Source organism: Podarcis gaigeae (assembly GCF_964106915.1).
Source record: "Podarcis gaigeae genome assembly, chromosome: 3".
Lineage (NCBI taxonomy): Eukaryota > Metazoa > Chordata > Lepidosauria > Squamata > Lacertidae > Podarcis > Podarcis gaigeae.
This window is the reverse complement of record NC_139680.1, coordinates 97,229,301-97,250,329: the sequence shown is the minus strand read 5'-3', so window position 1 is coordinate 97,250,329 and position 21,029 is coordinate 97,229,301. Positions and strand designations below refer to the sequence as shown.

Genomic DNA, 21,029 nt, shown 5'->3' with positions numbered 1-21,029 from the left:
TAAGGATATTAAAAGTTGCCTGTTTCCCAAATGCCATTCTTCTCAGACAGTCTCAGTAGATTAAATCTCCTCAGTGAATAGTCCACACTTGAATTGTGGCAGTTAATTCCAAGGTCGTCTGGCAGTGGAACCTGCTGATTCAGTTATTCCAACCATTATGTTTATAATGGAATGGAAGGTCCCTCAAACCAACTTTTGCCATTACTATTCCAAAAAGCAGCAGTTGAGAAGAGACATTGCAATGGTTAGAACTATTAGAGCAGTTTACTCTTGAGTAGTCCAATGTATCTTAATGAGAGGATAAATTGTTTGGAGACTGCTGCAGCAGGGCTTCCCTTTATGCACAGATTCTTAGCCAACTGCTCTGTGATATTTCTTGCTACTGAGGCTGCTATCTATGTAGCAACACAATTGCTTGTGGTTACTTTAGATTAAAGGACACACTAGCTAATTCTATCTTCTGCTGGTTTGATTGTGTTGCCTATTGAATCAAAATGTCAAGATTTTACACTTGGAGCCAGCATGATGTGGCTGTTGCAAAGTTTTTGTTTGGCTGTGGAAACTTCAGGTTCAAACATGCTGCTGAAAGCCTCTTCACAAATACAAAGTGACAAATTTTATGATTGTTTTGCTACTGATTGTTTTGCTACCCTCCAGCCAAGTGTACCTGAACAATCTTTTTTTAAAAAAACAACCTTAGGTTCATATAAAAATATATTACATTCTTACATGTGCATCATGTGCAATTGCTGATGCTGTTATTCTGCAGTTAAACATGTGTATCCTGCTCCTCTGCCAAGGAATTAAGTTCCACCATATCATCAGATGTGAATTTAATTCTCTGACAATTGGTAAGTTGTGGATTTTCAATGAAATTGATTTCTTTTAAGGCTGTAATACTTTGGATAATTACAAATAATTACAGATGATTATGAATTTCAAAGGATGGCTGTGTTTTGGTTTGTGTACTGTTTTGGAAAGTGTGAATTTGATAGATTTGGCTTTAAATGCATAATGAATCAGATCTTTCCTCCATCCCTACTTAAAGTAGAACCACCGAAATCAATGGGATTCAATCAGTTGTGTCCATTGATTTCAATATGCCCAATCTAAGTATGACTCAGTCAGGTACAACAACGAAGTAGAACTACCTTCCAATAACCATAAATAATGTTTGATCAACATACCTTGGGTCAAAGCAATAGGACTTTTTAGTCCAAAGGCTTCTGGTTAACTTGTAAAGGTGTGGTCTAGGTTATAGAGATGGCCAGTTCCATATTCTACAGCTCTGTGAAAGGCTGGTTCTAAAAAGACTGAAATTGCCACCTAAAATTTGCAGTCTGAAATATTGCTTCCAGTATTGCCCGAATGAGGAAAAAACACAGCCTATACACAGATATGAAAGGGCAGGCTGCTTCCCAATGCATGTCTAGGCACTGACAACTACTTTTCCTCATTATGAGGAACATCATTATGATGTTTATTTCTATCTTAAGGGATGCAGTCTTCTCCTATTTAATAGCATGTGGAAGCTACAGCTATCCATTAACAGTATATGGATTTATCCATTTAGCAGTACATGTCTACCCAGATGTTAAATTACACACATCCACTGCTCTCAGTGGGGCTTACTCCCGGGTGAGCATTACAGAATTACAGTATCAATGCATCAAGACAAAAAAAGTACCATACTGCTGTACAGCTTATCCCTTGAACTCCACCTGTATCAAGTTATGGTACAACACATAATCAGTGAGTTGCCGACTGCAGTGTCATATTTCTTCAGCAGTATCCACCCACTACGTCTTCAGTATGAGTTAATAAGCCAGTGTATTACCCAATTATGGAAATGAATGGCAAATTAGTCAAAACATCTGGCTCCTTACAAATCCTTTCACTGCTGGGGATTGTGAAGGTGGTGGTGGGGAGAACATTTATTAAGAAGAGGAACAGAGTACTGTGTAGTTGAATTACTCTAGGAGGCCAGTAAAGGAAGAGGAAGAATGAAGGAGGGCTGACTCATGATTACTGCTCCTTACTGAAGTATTTCACTGGGGATTTAATACAGAAAGTTTTTCTGTTTTCTCTGCAGGCCTCAGCAAGGCTTGTTTGCCCCTCACCACCCATAAAAGTAAGCTCCACATGAGATATTTTGCTGTTCCTTAGTCTGATTCTTTTTTCTAAAAGGGGGAAAAAACTCATAGTAAACAAGTTATATTTAGTTAGTTACTTTTATTTAAAGCAGGGCTTCCCAAATTGGTCTGTAGACCACCAAAGGTCATTGAGCTTCATTCAGTTGATCTGTGGCATGTCTGTAAAAATGCAATTAAAAATCATGCAGGATCTAGCACAGCAGGGGGAAAAAGTATTAAGTGGTCTGCCAGTACCGTCTGGTATAGAATATTCCCCCCCCCCCCTTGGGCACCATTCAGCAAGCATTCCTGTCCAGTAGAGGCCTTCAGCCCTGACAGAAAACAAATCACAAAGGCATACAGGGTCCGCTGCTTAGTGCTAGAGCACATCTTTTAAATGCAGATGGTCTGAGGTTCAATCCCTAGCATATGGAGGTAGGGAAATGGCCTGCCATTTATACACACACACACACACACACACACACACACACACACACACTCCTGAAATCCTTTTAGTCTTCACTCCAGTAACAAATGCAATCACTCATAGCTGTAGTGCACACCTTCAATTTACAATCCTTGTTTCGTGCCATAATGTCCTGAATGGTTTGGTATAATCAGGATGATCCAATCTTTATCCCCACCTTTCTGGGAGTAAGCTCTATTGAACTAAATGGGACCAACTGCAGATTTTCATTTTTAAAAAATATATGATTGCAACTAATAAGAACCCACTGAGACAGGAAAGCATTGGGAAGTTCAAAAGAAATTACAGATCCAATTAGAACCCCCCCCCCTTTACTTTGTTCTTAAGAATGGCAGATGGCATATAGGTGTTGCATTCTGGCATCTGCAAGTTGATGCAAAACAGTACGTGGCAAGGATAAATATCAGATTTAAAACTGTTTTGGAGAAAGGAGAGGGAAAAGCGTTGGTCTTGGTTTCAAAAATAATTGGTTTTTAAAAAAGAAAAGCTTTAAAACTTGGGATTCCTGATACTGAGGGAAGAGTGGCTCCATAGTACTCATTGTCACAAAGCTGTGGTTATTTCCAATGCAGATGTATGTTTGTAAATAGTGATATAGCCATCTCTCTCTATCCATCTTACATGTAGTCTTGCTTTTCTGTCCATAAATAACCTTTTACACCATTTCCACTTTGGGAGGTTCCTTTGACCTTGTTCTGATACCCTGGGGGACCTTCTTTGTTTTATGCAGACCATAACTGGCCAGCATAGCAGCTTCAACATATAAAACAAAAATATATTTGTGGAAGGAAAAAGAAACGGCTTTGGCAATCATCCAAAAGGTGTATTTATTTTTGCTCTTTCCACATAATCATCTGTTCTGTGGAAAACAAGTGGTAATGATTCAGCAGAAGGAAAAATTCTAAAAACAATAAATTTGTGGAAGCAAAAGAGAAAGGAAAAAAGAACGGTAAATATTTTCCTCTCATGTAATTGCAGGAATTTCCCTGTGAGGGGTAAATTAGTAAACTGTACATTTGAGCTATTTTTCTTGCTAAGAATATATTTATGGGAGGTGGTTTACAGGCAGTCTCAGTCAGCAGTGGGGACACAAGTACTTTGGTGATCAGATATTTAATTACCTGTTTTCATTTCTGTTTGTTTCGGCCATTCACCATAACAAAATTGGTAATTTAAACACTTTGCAAATTAAACTGTATATTGGTCTGATGATGTTTGAAGGCAGAAGTCTATGATATCAGTAGGGAAAGCTTCAGGTATACTCTGATATAGGTGTATTTTTTTTTGTAAAATCTAGCAAGGAAGAATATGAACAGCAATCCATCTCTTTCAAAATGGTGTCAGGCTGAAGCATGTATCAGGACACAACATTATTGTCTTGTCATCATTAGTGGTAATGAGAGATTTCCTCCTAATACAAATGCCAGGATTTTCATCAAGTCCAAAGGAAGAGAAGGAAAGGGTTAATTAAAAAAAACCAGCCACCCCAGCTAATGCTCTTTCCCTCTACTCTCTCCTTCCTTCCTTCCTTCCTTCCTTCCTTCCTTCCTTCCTTCCTTCCTTCCTTCTTTTTTTTTTTTTTTAAAAAAAACCAACCCTGGACATTAAATGCAAAGACACATCTAGCTTCACTGCTGGTTTGTTCCTGAGGCTGTAGGATTAGTAGCACCCAGATCCATTTTCCACTTGGCTGTGAAGCTCACTATTTATCTGGGCCTAGCCTACCTCATAGGGTTGTTGTTAGGATAAAGATATGTTGCCTTGAGGTTCCTGGAGGCAAGGTGGGAAAGGAGGGCAATAAGTAATAGCAAATTAATCATTGATAGTAGTAAGGTAAAGAGACCCCTGACCATTAAATCCAGTTGTGACCGACTCTGGGGTTGTGGCGCCCATCTCGCTTTATTGACCGAGGGAGTACAGCTTCCAGGTCATGTGGCCAGCATGACTAAGCCGCTTCTGGCGAAACAGAGCAGTGCACGGAAACGCTGTTTACCTTCCCACCAGAGCGGTACCTATTTATCTACTTGCACTGAATACTGAATAAAAAGGCAGACGTTAAGAAACATTTCCTCGTCTTTCTACGTTCCTGGGCAACCAGCTGGGAGTCGCTGGCAGCAGCCTGTCAAGAGATGAGTCAGGCTGGTGAAGAAGCCAAGGTGTCTCCCGCTCCTGCTCTGACGAACGCCCACCTTCCTGGTCTCCCAGAATCAGAAGAGGTATGAAGAGGAAGACATAGAGAAATGTGCACCAGCAGAGTCTCAGATTGCTTGGGAAGGACCCGAGAGAGCAGGAGGTATAGGCAACTATGGGAAGGCAGAGTCCTTTAGTCTCCACAACAGCCTCATAGGGGCTATATCTACCAGGGTGGAATCTACACACATATAAAAAAAAAAGCTTTGAAAAAAATACATTGAATTTGCCATAGCTCACTGTCGTCATCTAGTGTCACATTTGTATATTGCACCTTACAACACACTTGGAACACTTTATTTGCAGCCGTATACCTGAGTCCCAGGAATAGTTGCTGTGCTCGTTAGGCCTGGCATTACTGAGCAGCCGTGTTTCTTCTAATAAATAGTTAACTTCACTTACTCTGTGTGATTTATTGCTGGCTGGTTCCCTGACACACAGCAACTTTTTTGTTGCAGATCCCACTTGTTAATAATAATTAGCATTAGAAAGCAGTCTAGCTGATAAGAACCAATGTCTTCTCAATGGTAAGTCCTATTGAATTAAAGACGACTTACTCCCAGGTAAGTGGAGTTAGGATCCCAACATTCTATCCCCACCTTCCAATTTTCAAGCAGCAAGGCATCAGAAGTATTTTTTTCCACATATTAATGCATCTGTTGCAATGGCAGTTTCAAGTAGGTGTAACCATCTTATAACTTCTCTTGAAGCTTCACAGGCCATTAGGAGCCAGCTTGCACAGTTTTGAATATATCCGCCTTCATCTCAACAAACTTCTTCTACTATAAATGACAATTACCATTAGCTGAATTGCAAGGAGACGTTACTGCATATTATTAAGATGGTTCTGTTTCTTCTCTGACTATGAAATCCATGTTAATTGTAGCCTCCAGTTATAAAATGGCAATTAAAATAATAGAACATCGGGAGAATGTTTGTGAGCATGAAAAGATTTATTATCTTATGTTTTCAACCAGTTGTAAGAGTCCCTTGGGGAAACCAACTATAATTATGGATAGTTTTGAAATATTAAAAGGCACTCTCCCAGAAACATAGCTCAGCTTTTGGATCACAACAGAAGCAGTAGGGATGGGATGAATTGGCTTAGCTCAAGTTTTTCATGGGGAACCTCATGAACTATAGAGCAGCCTTCTGCAACCTGGTATCTTCCAAATGTTGTTGGTCTACAGTTCTCATCAGCTCCAGTCAGCTGTTATCCTTTTCTCTCTCTCATACGGTTTAGAGAGAAAGCTGTAAAAATCATGTCCCCCGCCCCCATTTATTTTCTATCAGCTCTATGTGATTTTCAAGACTCGGGTTCATTCTATCATATCTGACTTTTACTCAGTTCCCTTGGAAAAGGGATGTATATGTGCATGTGTGGTGTTGTGGTCTAAACCACTGAGCCTCTTGGACTTGCCGATCAGAAGGTCAGTGGTTCAAATCTGCACGACAGGATGAGCCCCTGTTGCTCTGTGCCAGCTTCTGCCAACCTAAATACTTTATATATAAATAAATGCTTAGGATTCATGTTTAAGCAAGGATTATGCAGCAGGCATCAGTCTCATGCCAACTATGCTTCTGGCTACTTCCTGTTGTGCCAGAACTGCTCCCAACCCTTAGGATGCTATACCTAGGGAATCTCTCCTAGCCCCCAAACTACACCCTGTGGCTCTCATTGTTGGATGTATTTCACCACTTTTAAGGACGCAACAGGAAGCTGGAAGTCCGAGCAATGCCATAGATATTGATCTTTCTGCTGAAACAGGCCCTGGAATGTGGACTTTGCTCCTGTTTCAGCCTCCCATTCACTCCACCTTGACTATGTTCTCACCCTGACGCTTTGTATTAAATGGCCAGACAGTTAGGGTAACTTTGCTTGGGTATATCCCTGCCTGCCCTGATTTATGCTCATCCCTTTTATGACTCGCTAACATTATTAACGTGGGATGTGGGTGGCGCTGTGGGTTAAACCACAGAGCCTAGGACTTGCCGATCAGAAGGTCGGCGGTTCGAATCCCCGTGACGGGATGAGCTCCTGTTGCTCGGTCCCTGCTCCTGCCAATCTAGCAGTTCGAAAGCACGTCAAAGTACAAGTAGATAAATAGGTATCACTCTGGCGGAAACGTAAACAGTGTTTCCGTGCGCTGCTCTGGTTTGCCACAAGCGGTATAATCCTGCTGGCCACGTGACCCAGAAGCTGTATGCCAGCTCTCTCGGCCAATAAAGCGAGATGAGCGTGCAACCCCAGAGTTGGTCACAACTGGACCTAATGGTCAGGGGTCCCTTTACCTTTACCTAACATTATTAACAGCAATGCAAAGATAATGCAGCATGCAAACCACCAGCTCAGAGGGGTAAAGCTCAGAGGGATGGTGAAAAGGCCTAAGCAAATCAAAAGATATTCATCTGGTGCTGAAATGACGCAACTGTAGATACCAGGCAAGTCTCTCTGAATAGATCCTTCCACAGTCAGGGACCCAACAAGGAAAGGCCCTCTCTTCCCTACTGGTGTATCAGCCTCTCACCCATCCATAGACTCATAAAGCTGTAGAGTTGGGAGAGATCCCGAGGGTCATCTAGCCCAACCCCCTGCAATGCAGGAATCTCAGCTAAAGCATCCATGACAGGTGGCCATCCAACCTCTGCTTCAAAACCTCCAAGCAAAGAGAGTCTGTTTAAATTAAGAAGTGGTTGTTGGTGAGTTCAGGATCTGCAGTCTCGTAGTTTGTGTAAACAATGAGGAGGATAGTAGAATGGCTAATTGGCCCTTGGCATCAACATGCCAGGGATGCTTAGGCTGGCAGGATGTGCAAGGGTGTCAAGGCTGGTTCAGAGCCAAAGGAATGCACAGGGACGATAGTGAACTCTTTATTGTCAAAGATCATAGAATCATAGAGTTGGAAGAGACCACAAGGGCCATCGAGTCCAACCCCCTTCCAAGCAGGAAACACCATCAGAGCACTCCTGACATATGGTTGTCAAGCCTCTGCTTAAAGACCTCCAAAGAAGGAGACTCCACCACACTCCTTGGCAGCAAGTTCCACTGTCAAACAGCTCTTACTGTCAGGAAGTTCTTCCTAATGTTTAGGTGGAATCTTCTTTCTTGTAGTTTGGATCCATTGCTCCGTGTCCGCTTCTCTGGAGCAGCAGAAAACAACCTTTCTCCCTCCGCTATGTGACATCCTTTTATATATTTGAACATGGCTATCATATCACCCCTTAACCTCCTCTTCTCCAGGCTAAACATGCCCAGCTCCCTTAGCCGTTCCTCATAAGGCATCGTTTCCAGGCCTTTGACCATTTTGCTTGCCCTCCTCTGGACACGTTCCAGTTTGTCAGTGTCCTTCTTGAACTGTGGTGCCCAGAACTGGACACAGTACTCCAGGTGAGGTCTGACCAGAGCAGAGTACAGTGGCACTATTACTTCCGTTGATCTAGATGCTATGCTCCTATTGATGCAGCCCAGATAACACAGCAGCTTCTACAGCTCTGTGTGCTATGCTGCAACAGGGGACCACTCCTCCTCCACCAGTTTATGTAGCTTTGCCCAGCAGGCTATGCCTGTGTGGAAGCTTCCTCTGCTCATCCCTTTTCGGTCCCCTCCTGGTTCTGGGAGATGCCAAGAGTGGCACCACTGACCTGCCTCTTCCTTGTCTTCTTCCCATCCATCCTGTGCTCCACCCTCCAGCTCTGACGCTTCCCCTGCCTTTGACTCTTTCCTCCTGGCCCGTAATGTTCCCTACAAAACACTGTCGGGAACTAAGCTCTCATACCTGCTTAGGACAATCCAGGTAGTAATTCCCTAATAAACTGCTTCTCCAGTTCCTTGCGGTCCTATTCAGCAACGGCTCAAGACCTACTTGTAGGCTTCCCATGGGTATCTGCCTGGCCACTGTGAGAGTAGGGTGCTGAATTAGATTAGCCTTTATGGCCTGATCCAGCACAGCTCTTCCTTTGTTCAATTAAATAGAGCAAGTCACTGCTATTGAGAGTACATTTTAATAGGACTGAGATGACAACTCATTATGGTTCCTTGACCTTCCCTGCGCTTAAGTAACACAACACTGCATCTATTATTAAGGGTTATATACTTAGGTTGGGTTCTTTCTGTCTAATAAGGCAACACATACATACCAGACCTTCTGACCGGCTGATTTCATGAAACTCACACACCTACCATAATAATACTGACATCTCAATTTTGGTCTTGCCTGCCGAAAGTGCTTAGTCTGTGTTGTCTGGCATTCACATATCCCATTGGATTTCAAGCCAATATATGGGACACGTTATAGACCCCCTATCCAACCTTGGCTAGCATGCTGAAGGAAAGCTACTTCCAGCATAAAGGATAATAACAACAACAGATAAACAACGCAGTTGCTAAAGTGGGAAAAGAAAACAGGACTGCAGTGCCCTTTCCCCCAGCTGTTTATCTCCTTTAGACATGTCCTTCAATGAAGTTTTTCCATTGTAGCGGATATCTTTCTATGCAGGTTGTTGGGCGTGCCAGGCCAGCACTATCTCGAAGAGTCCATGAACAGCGTGTTGAACCCTTAGTGACATCAGGGCAGCTAATAATTAAACCTGAGATTTTAAGTACTGCTGCTCAAATAAATAGCAAATAGGGAAAAAATACACTTTTTACACACTAAAGTTTAGCATATATTTATCGACTATATTTATATCCCACCTTTCCTCCAAGGTTCTCAAGAAAGAATCATAGAATTGTAGAGCTGGAAGGGACCACAGCGGTCATCTAGTCCACCCCCTTCAATGCATGAATAGTTCACCCAATGTGGGGCTCAAACCCACAACCCTGAGATTAAGAGTCTCATGCTCTACCAACTGAACTATCTGCTCCTCCTTGTTTTAGCCTCACAAATATCCTGTGGGGTAGGTTAGGTTGAGAGACAGTGACTGACACAAGGTCACCCAGTGAACTTCATGCCCAAGTGAGAATTTGAACCCCGATCTCCCAGATCCTACACAACACTGGCTGGTTAATATTGTTTTTGGTCAGGTCTTTACTATTTATCTAAGTAACCAAGGGCAACTTTAAGTTCTACTCCAGCACATGTCTTCATAACCCTATATTCTTTTCCTTGCGTCAAAATCCTCCTACTATTGCATGAATCTTGGTGCACTGTGAAAATATCTTTATTTCAGCAAGCATTTCTGAAATGTTGATTTTATCTGGTCATGTTTAATACTTTCCTACTTCATTTGTTTGGTATGTAATTATGGATCTTACGGTGTTGACAATCAGTTGGAGATCTATGACAAAAGGTGGCTCATAAACATCTTAGATAAGTACAGTGGTATCTCAGGTTACAGACGCTTCAGGTTACAGATGTTTCAGGTTACAGACTCCGCTAACCCAGAAATAGTACCTCGGGTTAAGAACTTTGCTTCAGGATGAGAACAGAAATTGCATGGCAGCAGTGGAAGGCCCCACTAGCTAAAGTGGTACCTCAGGTTAAGAACAGTTTCAGGTTAAGAATGGACCTCCAGAATTAAATAAGTTCTTAACCCAAGGTATCACTGTAAATACTACCTGCAACCGCAGTAGCACAATGCAAGAATTAAGAGGTGGGTTTCTAAATGCATGTTTGGGCTTCAGGGTGGTTTTTGGTTCTAGAAAGGTGGAAGCCAACTGACCTAAAGCATTCTGCTCTATTGTTGCTGGGACAGTTGGTTGCTCTATCACTGACTTAGAGGTACTACGAGAAGAGATAATCATATGTGCAGAAATCCCAGTGTTAAAAAGCAACTGTGTCCCAAACTGTCATTTCCGCATATAGTCATTCAGAGGAGTGATTCAGAGAGAGAGAGAGAGAGAGAGAGAGAGAGAGAGAGAGAGAGAGAGAGAGAAATTTAGCAGGGACACAGAGGTGGTGTGCATAAAGAAGAAATTTTTAGCATTGCTTTCTCCGTGATGTTTAATTATGAGCAGGCAGTTTGCTTGTTCTTTGAACAGATCTTCAAAAAACTGAGCCCTCCTTAACCACGCCTGCAATGTGAGTTCAGCCACCTCTGTCTCTAACGTCACTGTGGGTAGTAGCACAGTTTGCACTGTTAATCCTTTTCAATGTCATTAGCACACCTCTTAATAACAGGCCTCTAAAGTGAAGTATCATCCCAATCTAGCAATTGGGCATATGTTGACAGCTACTTGCAGCCACAGTAACTCACCACTGATGTTGGTGTAGTGTAGTCTTTTAGCTCCCAGTCAGGAAGTACGGTAGATACTCTGAACAGTACCGGGCCACCTCAATGTGTGGCTGATTCCAGTATTTCTAATTACACATCACTGTCTCTCATTCCCAAGGCGCCTCTCGCTGAACTTCTGCAAAGGTGACCAGAGACAAAGGGATCCTTCGTCCTTACTAGTTGTGTAGAAAGAGAGATTTCAGTCCGTGAGACTTTTCTCATCCTGTCATTGTGACATGTAGCTTCAGGCAAATGCCTGGAATCATTTCTGAATTTGCACGAATTTGCATTTCTGAATTTGCATCTTCATTAAACTTCATTTACTCTTACAAATAATGGCATAAACAGCAGAATGGAGAGAGATTGTTTCTGGGTGGAAAAAATAATAAGATTATCAATCAAACCTGAACTGTAACTGGGCGGGGGCGGGGGGCGGGATCTGGAATATAGGACCTGACATCGCTCCCTTGAGAAATATAAACTCTCCAAATTTTGTGTGATATAATGTGTGCAAAAATGTGTATATTAGGAGAAAGTGTGCATAAGAATAAATAGCTTACAAGAAGGCATGGTATTAGAAAAGCTGCTTGCAGAAACATCGGCATTTTACGAGAAATGTGTGCTAGAATGCCGGTAATTTTTCCTGTGGAATTAAAATAAATAAATAACAATTTGTTGCAGAATAAGGAGAATGAAAGTTGGGGGGAATGAGAAATAGAGAGAAACTAAAATTGAAAGTTTTGTCCAATGGTTTGGCCCTGGTTCCCCTCCTGTTTACTCTTGCTGCCTACCTCCTGCCTGGACATAGACAGAATATGGCAGTCAGAAGCACCGTCAGGGGAAATTGCTGAAATGTCCAGTAAAATCCAGATGTATGGCAAGCCAGGTAGATTTTGTGTATTTTCTTTAAAATAGCTGAAAAACCTGTTCTTATTCTTTTGATTTTGCCAAGAAAAGCTCAACAACTTTGGGCAAAATGAAAAAGACAGCAGGGAGATGGATGTGGAGAGTGCTGTGTCTGTCCTCTGAGGGCATGTTGTCCCTAACCTGGAACCGCCTCAAAACAACATCTTGTTTATTAGCAAAAGCTACAAGGTGGCATTTTCGCTGCTGCATTCTAGTGTGTCTCCCTTTTTAAAAATAGAACAGATTATAGACTCATTCCACAGCTGGCATCTGTTCTTCCTTTCGGATATTATGCATCCATTCTCGAATTCTCTTTTATGTGAAGCCTGTCATTCAAAGGATGTTTGGGGAACATGCAGAGATGGGGGCGACAGATACACATTTGTACACCTGAGCAGAGCTCACACACAAACATACACCACACACAAGTGTGAGGACTTTATTCAAGCATTCAGTTAACACATAAAGGTCAGGGGATGGAATATTTCAGAGCCTCCAATGTTGGTTTCTGCTTCCTTCACTGAGCAGCGAAGTGCTTGTCACAAGACAATGTTTACATTCCACAGTCAATTGCTGTTGGGTTTTCTCACGGGAAAGGAGACTGGATGTGACCTACACTGGTTTCCTGTTTTTCACTGTTCTTTGCAGTTCAGTGTGATTCTCTCCGTGCTTTAGAGGAGAGAGGATGCCTTTCTCTGCTCCGGCAGATGGAAGATGTTTTTCTGTAAATTACCAGCTTTGAAGTGTAAATAAAGTAATATAGAGCATGTTGGCACGTACTTTTCATCATTCCGCTGTGCACTGGACACTGCTTATCTCCAACACTTGGTTCCGGGCCCAGAAAAACGCAGTGTTTTGAGAATGGACTCCAGACGTCGGGCTCCTGGCAAAGGAACAAAGGAGCAAAGAATTGGAGTGCCGGCAAAGGATCGGAATGCAGAGGGCCGGATCGGACGATATCTCTGCGCGTCAAGATGATTTGATGAGGTATGTGCTACAGCTCCGGGCAGCCTGCCAGCTTCTAATTAATGGCTTTATGGCTGGACTTTGAACTTTTATAGCCGGTTTTGCCGTGACACAGGCAAAAGGCTAGAAGGATAAATTTTTCCTATGCTGGGGGAAATCGAAAGTAAAGCAGCTGCAGCAGTGTCGCAGCATGAATTTAAGACAGCAGAGAGAACTTTCACTTTTGAACTTGCCTTTGGAATGCGGTTTGAAGCAGCTGCAGATAAGCAAAGCAGTTAAGCAGAAAGGCACAGGTTCACAGGCAGAGGCTGTTTTGAATTTGCTTTTGGATTGAAGCAGCTGTACACAGACGCAGCATGTATAAAGCAGCCTGATTTAAAGCAGCAAAGATGACGCTAAAGGCTAATGCCAAAGTCATGATGGCCCTTCAGGATGCTTGTGGGATTCCTAAGCTCAATAGGAAGAACTATGCGGACTGGGTTCTCTATGCAGAGGCTATTCTGCGGAAAGAGGGTCTGTTTAAAGTTATTACAGAGACCCCCCCAGCTCCAGTTACAGATGAATGGAAAGCTATGGATTCCAAGGCAAGGGGAACTCTTACGTTGATAGTATCCCCAGAAGAGCTCTGTCTGTTGCGTGATAAGACCTCAGCCAGAGAAATTTGGGACGCTTTGAGAGAGGCTCACTTGAGGACAGAAGCTGGGTCCACAATGTTTTACTTTAACAAGCTGCATAATATGGCTCTTGCTGAAGGTGGAGATGTGCGTATACATCTGATGGAGATGCAGAATCTGAGACATGAGCTGCAACAGAGAGGACTCAACTTTCCAGAGGAAGTGTATTCCTTTATGATACTACAATCTTTGGGTTCAGGTTGGGAGTCTGTTGCGACTCAGATTGCTGTACAGCCAACTGCTCAGCTAACAGTGGACTATGTTACTGCCGTGATATTGAATGAAGCGGATCGCCGGGGTGCTAGCTGCATCAACAAGGGGGAGACTTCACAGACGTCATCCCAGAGTGCAGTGGAACCACCAGATGGCGCCAAAGCTTTGAAGGCAGTGAAATGCTACACGTGTGGACGTCTAGGCCATATGAAGAGGGAATGCAGATATCCCAGGGCCAAGACAGAGCAGCGCAGCGAAAGCTCATCGCGTGGAAAAGGCCAAGGCAAAGGCAAAGGTCCGGTGTCCAGGACAACGCAGCACAAGGCAATGGTCTCACGCTTCACTCCAAAGGTTGCAGAGGTCCAGAAGACGTCTAGATCTTTCTTCGTTGTTGATTCGGCTGCAACGCATCACATGTGCAACGATAAGCGACTGTTCGTGTCTTTTACACCGCAGGAAGGTGCGATTCACCAGGCGGATGACCACACAATTCCCAGTAAAGGCTACGGAACTGTTGTTCTTCACAGTTTGGACTTATCGATACAGGATGTGCTTTATGTGCCAGATGCCAAGCATAATCTGCTCAGCGTTGGACAGCTGAATGAGCGGAAAATTGACGTTTCCTTTAAGAACAAAAGGTGCATCATCACAAAGAAAAATGATTATGTATTGCATGCTGAATATGTTGATCGTTTGTATGTTTTGTATTTTGATGATGTTGTGCAGGATGACACTTGTTGCATTGCAGGTTCTAACAAAAGTTTGCATGCAGAATGTATTCACGATTTTCATCGAAAATTTGGTCATTTGCATTTTGAGGCAGTATCTAAAATGCCTGCCTTGGTTGAAGGTATGACTATTAAACCCTGCAGGTACCACATGAAGTGCAAGGCATGCGCAGCAAACAAGGTGAAAATGGCTGCGAAAGGTAAGGTGTCTAGTAGGCAAGCTACAGAACCATACCAGGTTATTCATGCTGATTTGGTTGGACCACTAGCGCCCTCTTTGGGTGGAAACAGGTACTTCATGGTTCTCATTGATGCATTTTCCAGGTATATTTATGTGTACAATCTCAAGCAGAAATCAGAGGCTTTTCCAAGGTTCAAGGAATTCTGTGCTTGGTTGGAAAATGTGCATGGTAAGAAGGTAAAGACTCTTTTCAGTGATCGCGGGGGAGAATTCACTTCTCAGCAGTTTGAAGCTTTTCTGACTGAGAAAGGAATTCAACACGATTTGTCTAGTCCTCGCTCGCCATGGCAGAATGGACTTGCGGAACGAGCAAATCAGACATTGCTTCAAGGGTTAAAAACCTTGCTGCATGATGCCAATCTTCCAGAGAGTTATTGGGCCGAAGCTCTCTCATGTTTCACTTACAGTTATAATCGCAGGTTATCTTCAGCGATTGGTTGTACCCCCTATGAGAAGATGTTTGGCAAGAAGCCATACATCAAACACATGAAAATTTTTGGTTCTGACATGTGGGTTCACTCACCACAAAGCTCCAAGTTAGACAAGCGTGGATTGCATGGTATCTTTCTAGGTTATCAGAAAGGGTCTTACAGAATAATGATGACTGACTCTAAGGCAATTAAGCTCACAAGAAGTGTTGAGTACAATGCCAAGTGGGGGGAGAATGTGGGAATTTTCCAATGTTATCCTGATGACAGTGATGAGACTGAGGATAATCAAAAGCAACCACAACAACCCACACCCACTGATGAAGGTTCTGATTCTGAGTCTGAAACTGAATCGGGTGATTCAGAGGATTTCAAGAGTGCGAAAGCCTCTATGCGACCCTCTGAAAGCTCTGATCAAGAATTAGAGGAACCATTGTTCACAATAGGTCACTTTTCTCCTAAGAAGGAAGAGGAGAGTATTGAAGACTTAAGGCTAATTCGTAGGTCACAGAGAGCGACAAAAGGCAGACCTCCAAAGAGATTTGCTGATGAGTTTGCTAAAATAGCAGTAACAGCTGTTAAAAGCTCCAAGAAGGTGTTTGAACCTTCAAGTTTCCAAGAAATCCAGGATTTGGATTCAAAGGAAGCTGAGCCATGGTTAAATGCCATGAAGGCTGAGCTTGATTCCTTGGAAAGGAACAAAACATGGGACCTTGTTCCAGTAGTTCCAGGAATGAAACTGCTTGGAAGCAAATGGGTCTTCAAAGCGAAGACAGATCAAAATGGCAAGATAGTCAGACACAAAGCCAGATTGGTAGCCAGAGGTTTTGCACAGGTACCAGGTGAAGACTATCACGAGACCTACTCACCCACCGTGAGGTATGAGAGCATTAGGCTTATGCTCAAGCTAGCTGCAGAAGAGAATCTACACATTAGTCACCATGATGTGAATACAGCTTTTCTGTACGGATCTCTAGATGAATCACTTTATATGCTTCCACCTGATGGCGTACAGGTAAAACAGGGATTTGTTTGTGCTCTGAAGAAGTCCCTTTATGGTCTCAAACAAAGTGCACGGTGTTGGCACACAAAACTCACTGAAGTATTGTTTTCTCTAGGTTTTAAGCAAGGGAAAGCTGATCCATGTGTATTTGTCAAAGAGGAGGGGCAAAAGAAACTGTATTGTTTGTTTTATGTTGATGATCTTTTATTCTTTTGGAAGGATGTCACAATGTACAATAATGCCCTAGCTCAATTGAAAGAGCACTTTGACATGAAAGATCTTGGTGAGGTAAACAACTACCTATCTCTGGAAATAGAGAGAGATCAAGATGGTAACATTCTAGTACACCAGTCACGTAAAATTGCTGATGTGTTAAGCAAACTAAACCTGATGGATGCTAACCCTGTAGACACACCGATGACAACAGGTTATCAGGTAGATGACACTGGAGAAGCATTTTCTGATACTACACTGTACAGAAGTGTGCTAGGCAAGCTAAACTTCATTGCCAGATGTTCAAGACCTGACATTGCTGTTAGCTGTAATTTGCTAAGCAGACAAGTCAACAATCCTACTGTTAAGGATTGGAAAGCTCTGAAACGCATAGCGCGGTATTTGAAAGGCACTATGCATTACAGACTGAGATTTAACAATCAGAAGTCTGGTGGTCTTGAGATATTTGCAGATGCAAGTTTTGGAAGTGACACTACAGACAGGAAAAGTACGTCTGGAGTTTGCTATAAGTACAATCAGGGTCTATTTGATTGGTCATGCAAGAAGCAAACAACAGTTAGCTTAAGTACTTGTGAAGCTGAACTGAATGCACTGTCTTATTCACTTAAGGATTGTGAATGGTTGTTACAATTGTGCAAAGACATGAAAATTCCTGTCAAATGTCCAATCCAGGTTTACCAGGACAACAAAGCATGTTTGGCTTTGCTGAATTCTGAAGGTTGTAAGCAAAGCACGAAGCACTTGCAATTGAAGTTGCAACATGCTAGGGAACGTATTCAGAAGGGACTCGTAACTGTGTCCTATATGCCAGGTAATGAAATTCCTGCTGATGTATTGTCCAAGATTGTATCAAGGGATCAACACTGTACCTATGTGCAGAAGTTGGGTTTGTGCTGATATTGTACGAACACGCTGCCCAGTGATGTTCACAGAAAGGGGGAGGATGTTGGTTTCTGCTTCCTTCACTGAGCAGCGAAGTGCTTGTCACAAGACAATGTTTACATTCCACAGTCAATTGCTGTTGGGTTTTCTCACGGGAAAGGAGACTGGATGTGACGTACACTGGTTTCCTGTTTTTCACTGTTCTTTGCAGTTCAGTGTGATTCTCTCCGTGCTTTAGAGGAGAGAGGATGCCTTTCTCTGCTCCGGCAGATGGAAGATGTTTTTCTGTAAATTACCAGCTTTGAAGTGTAAATAAAGTAATATAGAGCATGTTGGCACGTACTTTTCATCATTCCGCTGTGCACTGGACACTGCTTATCTCCAACATCCAAGTGTCCCTGTTTTCCAGGGACGGTCCCTGGTTTACAGAAGCCATCTCGGTTTCAGATTTGATCCCAGAATGTCCTGCTTTTCCTTAGGATGCCTCTATTTTCATTAGAGAAAAGTTAGCTGACCCTGCTCCATCCGAAGGCAGCCCTGTATATATTTTATTATGTTTTTATATATGTTGGAAGCCGCCCAAAGTGGCTGGGACAGCTCAATCAGATGAGTGGGGCATACAGTGGTATCTTAGTTCTCAAACGCCTTGGTACTAAAACGTCTTGGTTCCCAAATGCCGAAAACCCGGAAGTACGGTAAGTGTTCCGGTTTTCGAACGTTTTTCAGAAGCCAAACGTCTGATGTTGGCTATTTTTTCCGGGGTGCCTGCACCAATCAGAAGCTGTGCCTTGGTTTTCAAACATTTCGTAAGTCGAACAGACTTCCAGAATGGATTGAGTTTGGCGCTTTTGTTTTTGCTATTTATTTTGCGTTTTTCTTTTTGAGGCTTTTTCAGTTAATTTGCTTTTGTGACTGTGTGGAACCCAGTTCAGCTACTGACTGGTTGATTGTGTGACTGCAGAAATGGATAAAAGCCCCCCATCCAAACAATGGCTATCATCAGTGCAGGTAAGGAAAAAATAATAATTTTATTTTTTATCATCTATAATACTGTCTTATTTGTTTTATAGTACAGTACATTGATTATTGCTTTCATTTTATGGATCAATGGTCTCGTTGGATAGTAAAATTCATGTTAAATGGCTGTTTTAGGGGTTGTTTTTAAAAGTCTGGAATGGATTAATCCGTTTTGCATTAGTTGCTACGGGAAAGTGCGCCTTAGTTTTGGAATGCTTTGGTTTTGGAATGGACCTCCAGAATGGATTAAGTTTGAGAACCAGAATGTCCCTATTATCATCAGGAACATGTTGGAAGAGGTTTGATATTTTCATCACTCAAATAATGAGCAGTGAGTACCAACAGGATGGCAGCCAAAAGAGGGCTGGTGGGGAACAAGAAGAAAGCAACTCTGAAGTCTGCAGAAGTACAAAACATTTTTTAAAAACACAGTAACTACTAAGGAAGCACAACACTCCAGAAACAGTTCAGTGAAAACTGGGTGTGCTCAGTAGCCATGGAATGCTGAATTACTTGGAAAAGAAACCCAGAGCTGGATGGAATGGAGTATCCCAGGGAGGGCATGGCTGGCTGAAAACCTGAGCAGGAGCACTGCTGCCTAGAGAAAAATATAGTTCTGCATACGCATGTAAACACCCGTGTACTATAATAGCAGTTTTGAAAAAGCATGGGGAGAGAAATATTTCAAACAAATAAATATTATATAACACACATAATTTGGGTGGAGCATGTAAATTACATGGAATGAGGCAGCATTCTGGTCAGCACCACTTCAGTCTGCACATTGTGGCTGAAGTTGCAGCAACCGTGGTCAATAAATTACCTCAATCTGAAATAATTACTACTGAATCCCAGAATAACTGGCTGAAATTATTGACCTACATATGAAGCTGATACATCAAAAGCAGTAGTAGCTCTTTGAGGCTGCTTCAAAATCTCTCAAAAGGGGCTCCCTTGATATTGAGATAGGGGAGCTTGTGTTGTTTTGTTTCAGAGTGGTGGTGGGCCAATTTTCATGGCAAGTCTATCAAACATTTCCAGTGTCAAAGGAATCAGAAGACCTTAGCATGAAACATTCAACACACAGGCAGATCTATAATCCTTACTCGACCTTTGTCCCCTGTCATATAGTGGTCAGCGACACCACCCCATAGATTGTCGACTCAACGAAGAAAATTAAACTTTAAATGCTAATGGGCGTGGATCGATGAAGCTGAAATTCTTCCAGTAATGTTTAGGAAATACTGGTAAGTGTATCCAATGGGTTGCCTTTTAGAATGGTGAAATGATCAAGAATGTATGAATACAGGGGTGTGTTGTTGTTTTTTCTTAATCTACCCTCTATGAGCCTTACATGTCTTGTGGAAAGGTTTGTTCAGTCACACACACACACACACGCACACACACACACAAAGAAAGAGAGAGAGAGAGAGAGAGAGAGAGAGAGAGAGAGAGAGAGAGAGAGGCCGCTGTTATGTTGGGGCTGGATTTTAGATAACAATAGTCCAAGAATTTGCATGTGATCTACAGGCATATGCAACTTGGCAGATGGCAAGTCTCAAACAATGGACCTCATGTCAGAAAAACTGGTGGTCTGGAATAAAAGGGGCACAACAGGCCATATGGTGGTGGTATATATTTGAAATGAGGAGAGGGAGTTTCTACGTAATTCCAAGTTAAATATAAATATAATACATTGGGATACCATTAAAAACATTAGTAAATAGTGACATTCTTGGGCACATTAAGGGTCATTGTACTATAACAACGGTGATGAAGGTGGCTTGCAGAAAATGGAAAATGGAAAAGAAGTAATGGTTTAAAATAATAATAATAATAATGACGACTGCAGTTAATAGCATGGAAATCTTTAGTGCACAGAAGCTGATGAGCTTCAGTCTACTGCAAGCGACAATTTGGCAAACTTGTTCCACTGGTTACAATGAGACCTGGCACAACAAAACAAACTTTAGCAGCAAAAGGCTAATGCAGAGAGAGAGATGAGCATTTGCTGGGATGTTTGTTTCTACAATCTCCACTACCTGTGGTGCATAGGAAGAGCCCCGCTAGATCAGGCCAAAGATCCACCAAGTCCAGCATCCTCTGGCCAACCAAATGATAATAGACTCATAGAACTGCAGAGCTGGAAGGGACTCCAAGGGTGATCTGGTCCAACCCCCTGCAAAGCAGGAATCTTTTGCCCACAGCTGCCCCTGGGTGGGCTTGAACCACCAACCTTCTGGTTAACAGCCAGATGCACTGACCCACTGCACCACATGGAATGTCCCCAAGCAGGAGCTCATAGTCACTCTTCTCACCTATGTTCCCCCCAGGAACTGGCAATGGCTGAGAGAGACACCCATTGGAACCTGTCCCAGAGGTAACCCAGGGAGCAGAGGTGCAATAGCTTCCATGGGGCTGCTCCACATGCTGCTCTGTAGGTGCGAAACCAAAAGAGGTCTAGGTCATGGAATTCTACTCAAAATTCATCCAGAGCAGATTCCAGCGTATAGTTAGCATAGTGAAAACTTAAAACACGTTGCTGGATTCTACCAACCTACCAACTACTTATCAGCAGGAGTGGAGATTAAACACCCTATCTTGGGAAGACACCGAGCTTCCTGATTTACATTAGAAATTAGTAGCGGCTGAATCTATCTCCGGGAAAATGTCTAGGAAAAAGAAGCGACCGGCCTCAACTCCACAAGTGAGCCC

General features: G+C 42.7%; 1 long non-coding RNA gene across 1 annotated transcript; it reads left to right on the top strand.

Moving 5' to 3' along the window:
• Window positions 1-677: 677 nt before the first annotated feature.
• Window positions 678-4,195, top strand: LOC310842167. Its single transcript, XR_014562956.1, has 2 exons — window positions 678-3,568; window positions 3,917-4,195. It is a non-coding gene; the product is annotated as an uncharacterized lncRNA (long non-coding RNA).
• Window positions 4,196-21,029: the final 16,834 nt, after the last annotated feature.